Here is a 7,372-nt window from a genome sequence, read left to right on the forward strand (position 1 = left end):
CTATGAAGTCTTAGCCAATTGCTTTGAGTGACCTTTTCCCACCAGAGTTCCCAACACAGCACTACTTTTGTAGTTAAACTTTGAAAAATAGATATTCAGGACTCCTGCTACGAGTTTCCAAAAAGCAAAGAAAGCTACAGCAACATGGACATGGTGAGCATGTCACCCAAACGCAAATTTTTACTCTAAGACTCCCAAAGGTTTCATCTGCTCATGCTTCAGAGGCTGCTTGCAGCTCTCAAGGTTTTTCCTCCACACTGGGAAAAGCAGGAAAACTAATCCTGTTCATAACTCACATGCACTGTGGGCTTCCTGACACTATAAGTGAGCAGACGAGAACTATGACGTACACCAGCCACTGTCACTGCTGACACTGTTTTTGGTAAAGGTGCTAGCCACATGAACATCACAAGATTCACCTACCACTTCAGTGGGGGATTTTTTTAGTTAGGGTGAACATTAACTTGTATAATCTGAGGTTTGAGGTTTACACTCTAAATGTGTAACAACTGTTCTCAAGACCCCTTAAAAACAGTATCAATACCTACTGTCTACAAAGTATATACACTACACTACAGTTTTAGAAAGTCTTGCATACATAGTAGTTGTTTTTGCTGTTGTTGTTGTTGTTTTAAGATAGATACATTTCTCAAAATAACTTACCAGGCTGGCCTCCCACTCACAGAGATCCACCTTCCTCTGCCCGCTACCCCCACCCCAGTGCTCGCCTGGCTATAGTTCTCAATTCAACATAAAAGCAAGTGTCTAGGAGTTTATGATAAAAACATGAAAAGAAGTCTCTTGATACAGGTATGATAGCTGTATGGTTAGTACAATAGTGCCCTCCATGCAAAGGTACAGAAAGAAAAAACAAAACAGATGAGGCCAGTTCCAGGGGGCTTTGGGTTCCAGGTTAAATCTGAACTTGACCTTGTGGTAGGTGTCTAGTTTGCTTTCTGCTGCTGACCAAAAGCAACTTGGGGACAAAAAGATTCATTCTATCTTACATTCATAGTCCATCGCTGAGAGAAGTCAGGATAGGAACTTAAACAGAGATCATGGAGGCAAGCTACTTGCTCAGCCTCCTTTCTTATACCATCTAGGACCACCTTCCCAGGGCTGGCACTGTCCACAGTGGACTGGGCCCTCCCATATCAATTAATAGTCAAGAAAATGTCCTACAGACATGCCCACAGGACAGTCTGGTGGAGGCACTTTCTCAATTGAGGTTCCCTCTTCCCAGATGTCCCTAGCTTGAGTCAAGGTGACAAAAGAATGGACAAGCATGGTAGGGCTCCCCAGACACTGTTGCCCTCTCAGCCTGCCCCCAAGCTCTGGAGGTCTGTCTGCCTATAGGATAAGTCAGAAGTGGGACTGCTAAAAAGCAGAGCCCACATCACCTGCAGGAGGACAGATGATCTCAGGACAGTCTGTTACGAAGGTCTTATCCACCTGGGGGGAGCAACAAAGTCTTTCTGACTGAGGATACACCATAAACAAAGCCCAACATTTAAGGAAAATTAAGCGAGGAGCCCAAAGCTAATAAGCAATTAGAGCCTGAACCACACAAGATAACTGGAAAGATACAAAAAAAGCATCCACACCACAGTGGAAGAACAAGCAGAACATGGTGACCAACCTAACAGGAAGCAAGAAGAGATGGAAATAATCAAAAATGTGGAAGGTGACTAACAGGGAGGGCTATGGAAGACATTTAAAAACAGAGCTGTCAGGAAGAGAGATGGGAAGGAAGTGGAAAGTGGGGAACTCCATGTTGGCCTCTGATGCTCAGAAGAGGGCAGACCTTCCCAAAGAAAGCTACATCAGTCAAAGGGGAAAACTGGTCTCCACGCAGACTGGCATGGAGGACAGAGACAGAGATGCAGATATTTTTAGTCTCACTGGGGTGCCCCAAGAAAGGGGACTGTCCAGAGGGAAAATATGTCCATAGGGAGAAGATGCAGGGTTTGACTCTGTGGAGTAGTCACCTCCTGTTCTATGTCTGGGGGGAGAGAGGGGTCAAAAAACCTAAGGACAATTCTCTCAACAACCGCCCATTATCTCTCAAGACCTACTGCACTGGAAATAGCTAAGAAAAATGTTAGTTTTTCAAAAACATTAAACTGCTTGCATCTTTTAAAACTTTCTTAAATCACATTTTGTGTGTGTGTGTGTGTGTGTGTGTGTGTGTGTGTGTGTGTGTGTGTGTGTGTGAAGGCATCACAGGTCAAAGGATAACCCATGGGTACCCACCCTCCTTTCTACTACTGGGTCCTGGAAAGCCTTAACATGCTAAGCCATCTTGCTGGCCCTACTTGCATATTCTTTACCTATTCAGCTCAAAATACCCCAGTGAAAGGAAAAAGCATTATTTGTCCCCACTTTGCAAACACTAAGAGGAAAGAAGAGATGCTACCTATATCCCCTCACATATACCACCACCACATACACAGCTGTGGGGTCCTGTGATCCTGTCATTCTGTGCACTGAGGTAGGGCTCTGCTAAACAACAGAGCTATATGCACACACTATTATCTCCATGTCTTCTATCGTGGGGAAAAAGGCTTTACAACTGAGCACCTAAATTTACCTCCAAGAGCCTTCCTTTTCAGAGGTTCTATTTGCAAGTGTATCTTAAAGGCAAGACTTGCTGAATTATGGCAAAGTCTTTAAACCTCAGAGAATCAATTTGAATGTCATTTTTATAGTCTCCAAAATATGCTTAATATATATTGTCCGCATACAGTCTTAGGAAATATACAGGTTTGGGGAATCTCACAATTCTGTTCAAATTTTGAAACCATCATTTAAATTAATTTCCCATGAGACTTTAATGAAGTCTTAGAAAACCTACATGTAAGTACATATAAAATATGTAGGTTTTACCAATTTCCAGATGGGCTGCCCACAGTAATCAAGCTAACATTTCCACTTAGCTTTACATATTTCAGACAAGCTGTGCCAAGAAGTAATTCAGTTCTTTCAAAGCAAAACCTAACATGTGGTTTATTGCAAGGGCTACAAAATTCTCACCAAAATACCTGGAATATATAGATTCAGTCAAACTTTCTTATTGCACATTCCAATGGGCTAGAAATGAGAACACAGTATAGGTATGACATGAACCAAGATTCCAAGAATAACTACTACTTGCATAGTATAATTAACAAAAAAAAATAAGCATTTATCATTGTAGTAACTGGGTTTACTATATACTATGACTCTAACTCATGCTTCAAGAGGGTGGAGTAGAGAAGGAAAAACATTCCCTTTAAGAAAAAATATATAAATGATACATGCATCCACTGTACTGGAATTATTCAGATATTCCTATAATTCAGAAAAAGCACTCATTTGCAAATATGGCTCCAATGGTAGATTTTTTTTCATATGTTTTATTTAATGGTGCATTCTGACTAAATATAATTTCACAACCAAAACTAACTAAGTAAAAAAGAACCACAAGCAATACAATCTTTACTTAGAATGATTAAGAATAAGACTTGGGAGACATATTTCTCTCTCAGCGGAAGGTGCCATTAATGACAATTTTCCCATGATCAATTACCTACCATTAAAATGTAATTTACTGAAGTCAGGTAAGCATTGCAAAAGTAAATTCTTTCCTTAGGACAAGTTGCTGAGCATAACTCCAAACTAGTTGGGTTTTTTTGTTTGTTTTTTGTTTTTAAGGAGGAAAAAAAAAGGAGATTTTTAGAAAAAAGTAGTTTGGCTTTCATCATCAATCTTCAGTCTTTAAGGAGTTGCTTCAAGAGTTATTTCTGTGCAATTCAGCATGACAGACCAAATGCTTAAATTATTCAACATCCATCAACTCTATGCAAATTTATTTAAATTTCATAATAATTTAATCTGCATACTGGGAATGCTGATCCCATGTCACGAAAACTTCATAATCTCCAGGCTATCTCACACACACACACATCTCTTGCCACAAAGCGATGCCAATGTTCAACTGCAGAAAGTGAGTTACTCTGTATTCACAAAAGCAAATGCTGAAAGGAATTTGGATAGGAAGCCCATTCCCTTCTTCAAGGTATAAACCATAACATCTATTCTTAGAGTTCTTTGAGAAGCCATAACTGCTTCTGTGATTCAATCACCCAGCAAAGAAACTTTCATTTAATGAGAATCATGCAATTTTGTTCCCCCAATAAACACCTGGTAAAGGCTTGTAACAACTGAGCAAGGAACCACTGCCACTTTGTGGGGTGGGGAAGCTGCTAAGCATTTCACCATGGACAAGAGGGACTCCCCCAACAAAGACTAATTCAGTACAAATGTCAACAGCAGTAGCTGAAAAACAATGTTTTGCTGGAACTAAATATGCCAGTCCTACTAACAGACTCTGTAGCTTTCCCTGGCCTGCTCTATGAAAACCATTTTTTATAGGTCTAACTAAAAATTTCTAACTTCAAAAGGCAAGCACCAGATATGACACCAGGCACTGTAATTGCTGGTGGACAGCACACCAGTTATGAAGCACTAAACACAAGTGTGCAGGAGCAGAAGTCATGCTCAGCAGGTACTTTCCCCCTGCATCCAGAATTCCCTGTGGATGCTCTCTGCATGCAAGTTTGACATACCCTCTTCAACGTCCACATACGCTTTCACTTTCCACTATGGAGTTATCTGGTGAAGGCTGCAGATTTGCTATTGGGTTTTGTCCCCCTTGTATGTGCATTAAAACTAACAGGGAGTTAAGCAGAAGACATGAAAATAGAAAATAATCCAAGGTGCTTTCCACCCGGAAACTATGATTTAACAAACCCTGAAAGGTTTCTAAGTCAGATCTAAACTTGAAAAGATATTAGCATTCTGAAGAAATAGTCCCATGAATAAATAAAGAGCAAATGTAAAATAATCATCAAAAGAAACCGTGTGCATATGCATGTGAGCTACACAGATGCCACGGAGAAAACAGTTGAAATGGACTGTTACTTCTTAGAAAGATAGCTGAAAACAAAAAACGTATAGACAGGTGCTAAAACACATATTTTCCAGTTTTTACATCTTAAGTAACTACAAAATTTTAAAGTTCATCATAGAGAAAAGACAAATTTTAATGAAAAGAAAACGTCAGGCTTTAGAAGCCTTACAGATCAATGTGGAATTGGTTGATAAATGACAGCCCATCCACATATCAGACAGCCATTAAACATCCAATTGAAGAACAGTTAACGCCATAGATATGCACTTACAACAGCATAATGGAAGACAAGCTACATCAATACACACAACATATCAATTCTGTATAAAATACAATACAGAAGTGAGTGTTTCTGTGAATAAATATGTGTGCATAAAGAAACACAAGCAGGCACACCATGAGGGACTGGTGACAATCTGCTACAATGTTAACAATGGCTATCTGTGGAGGCGGAAGGTTATGGCTGGTTTCTATTCCTTCTTTGTGCTTTTCTGTTTCCCCACTGTCTTACAGTGAGACTATTTTGCTGTTTTGTGCTTACAGAGCTAATACATTATTACAAAGTTGCACCTTATTATCTTGAGCACTGTGTAGAAAATAAAAATCAAACCTAAATGAAGTCAACTCTTCCATCAACAAATAGCAAACATTCATTGAGGATTATCGTTATATCCCTGGGTCTAAGAACTTTCCTAAATGCATCAACGGCTTTAATGCAAAAAAAAAAAAAAAAAAAAAAAAAAGGCCCTGAAATAATACCAAATGCAACTGGGTGTTGCTTCCAACAATGGATTTACAGCTCTATTCCCATGGCTTGAAATAAAAGGGGCTTATAAAATGATCTATAAAGGTCTTCAAAGCTAAGTTGAAATTTCACATGGAAAAGATTTTTTTACCAAGTGTTTGTAAGAAAGCCTGGAAAGTGGCATTCGATCTCAAAAACAGAACACTACAGAAAAGAAAACAACATAATAATGACTCAGTTCCTCCTTAATATATGGATGCAAACTTCCTAAACCCCTTTTTTAATACCATCATAGGCAGGACTGATGAAACTGTAGTCTGCGCTATTGTAGGTGAAAAGAACCACTGGTAGGTTCCCTTTGCTGTAAAATGTTACTTTAAACAATAATCCCGAAGTAAACAAAAACTTTGAGATACATTTCAGTCATGTCCTGGGGACATTTTGTTTTAGAGACAAACATTCCAGCGTTTGATTAAAGGGTCCTAAGGGCAAGGCCCTGCGATTCAGCAAAAGGAAGTCCACAGGTCAAATACACCCAAATCCTCAATATATGAAACATGGGGGGTGGGGTGGGGGTGGGAAGAACCCCATTTCTCCAGGTGCAAATTCCAACTGCGTAGTAAGGGACAACGGGGCTTCCCGGTTATCTGTGGGATTGTTCCCACTGCTCGAGGCCCGATCCAAAGGTACCAGGTCGTGGGCTGGTGCTTCACGCGTGGATCGTGGAAGATCACTGACCCGTTAGGTGAATTTCGGGTCTCACTTGTCATCCTCAGAGACAGGGAAGACCGATCTTTTGACTAACCCAAATCAGTCCTGTGTATGTTAGTGCACACCTGTGACACACGCACATACGCACCAGGGGGTCGACGGGAACATTCAGGGAGACCATGGCCAGGTTTACAGCACACAGAAACTACCCGGGGAAACACAAAAGACTCGCGACCCAGAACCAAGTCGGGGATGCAGACTGCGCTCCGACACTCAGCCGGGACACAAAAGAGCAGCAGAGAGGAGCGCAGCCCCGCTGATGGGGACCGCCCGGGGCCCACGTGCGGACCCGGCCAAGCCCGCGGCCACGCACCCCGAGTCCGCCGCGCCCGCCACAAAGCGGACCCCCAACTTGGCCGCAGGGACCGGAGCGCCGCAGGGCGGGAGCCTCGGTCAGCTTTTGCCACCGGTCCCCAGCGGTTCGGAGGAAGCCCGGAGGGGGCGCGTCAACCCGCCCCGCGGTCCCCTCAGCGCCCGGCCCGGCCGCCCCCGCCGCGGCGGCCACGCTCCTCACCGACACCGAGCGGTGTCCCTCCGCCCCGAGCTCGGCCTGCCCGCCCGCCCAGGCTGCGCCGCTCCTCACCACAGAGCGACGTGCCAGCCCCTCAGCGAGCCCAGAGACGCCGCCGCCGCCGTCGCTCCGGCGTCCGCGGCCGCGCCGCTGCCATCTTGGCTCCGGCCGGAAGTGACGTCGGCAGGGCGCCCGACACCGGCCCGTTGCACAGCTTGTGGCCCGCGACCCCTTGGGCCCCCCGACACGACTACGCGGCGTGACCCTGACGGACTGTGTTGGCCTTGCTGTCAGTCACCGGTTCACCTCGGAGAGAAGCCCGCGTCGCCATTGCTGGGCCGGCCTGACCACTGCAGAGTTAGGGCTGAGGGATTCGTAGCTCCTCAGAGAACCC

At 43.6% G+C, this 7,372-nt stretch overlaps 1 protein-coding gene across 1 annotated transcript in view; it reads right to left on the reverse strand.

Moving 5' to 3' along the window:
* The window catches only part of Prdm2 (PR/SET domain 2), a 109,594-nt gene extending 102,449 nt beyond the window's left edge, over positions 1 to 7,145 (reverse strand). The window contains exon 1 of the mRNA XM_059255342.1: positions 7,051 to 7,145. The gene's annotated coding sequence lies outside the window, so the exon portion shown is untranslated. The remainder of the gene's footprint in view (positions 1 to 7,050) is intronic.
* Between the last annotated feature and the right edge of the window lie 227 nt (positions 7,146 to 7,372).

Source organism: Peromyscus eremicus, chromosome 2 (assembly GCF_949786415.1).
Source record: "Peromyscus eremicus chromosome 2, PerEre_H2_v1, whole genome shotgun sequence".
In the NCBI taxonomy this organism is placed as follows: domain Eukaryota; kingdom Metazoa; phylum Chordata; class Mammalia; order Rodentia; family Cricetidae; genus Peromyscus; species Peromyscus eremicus.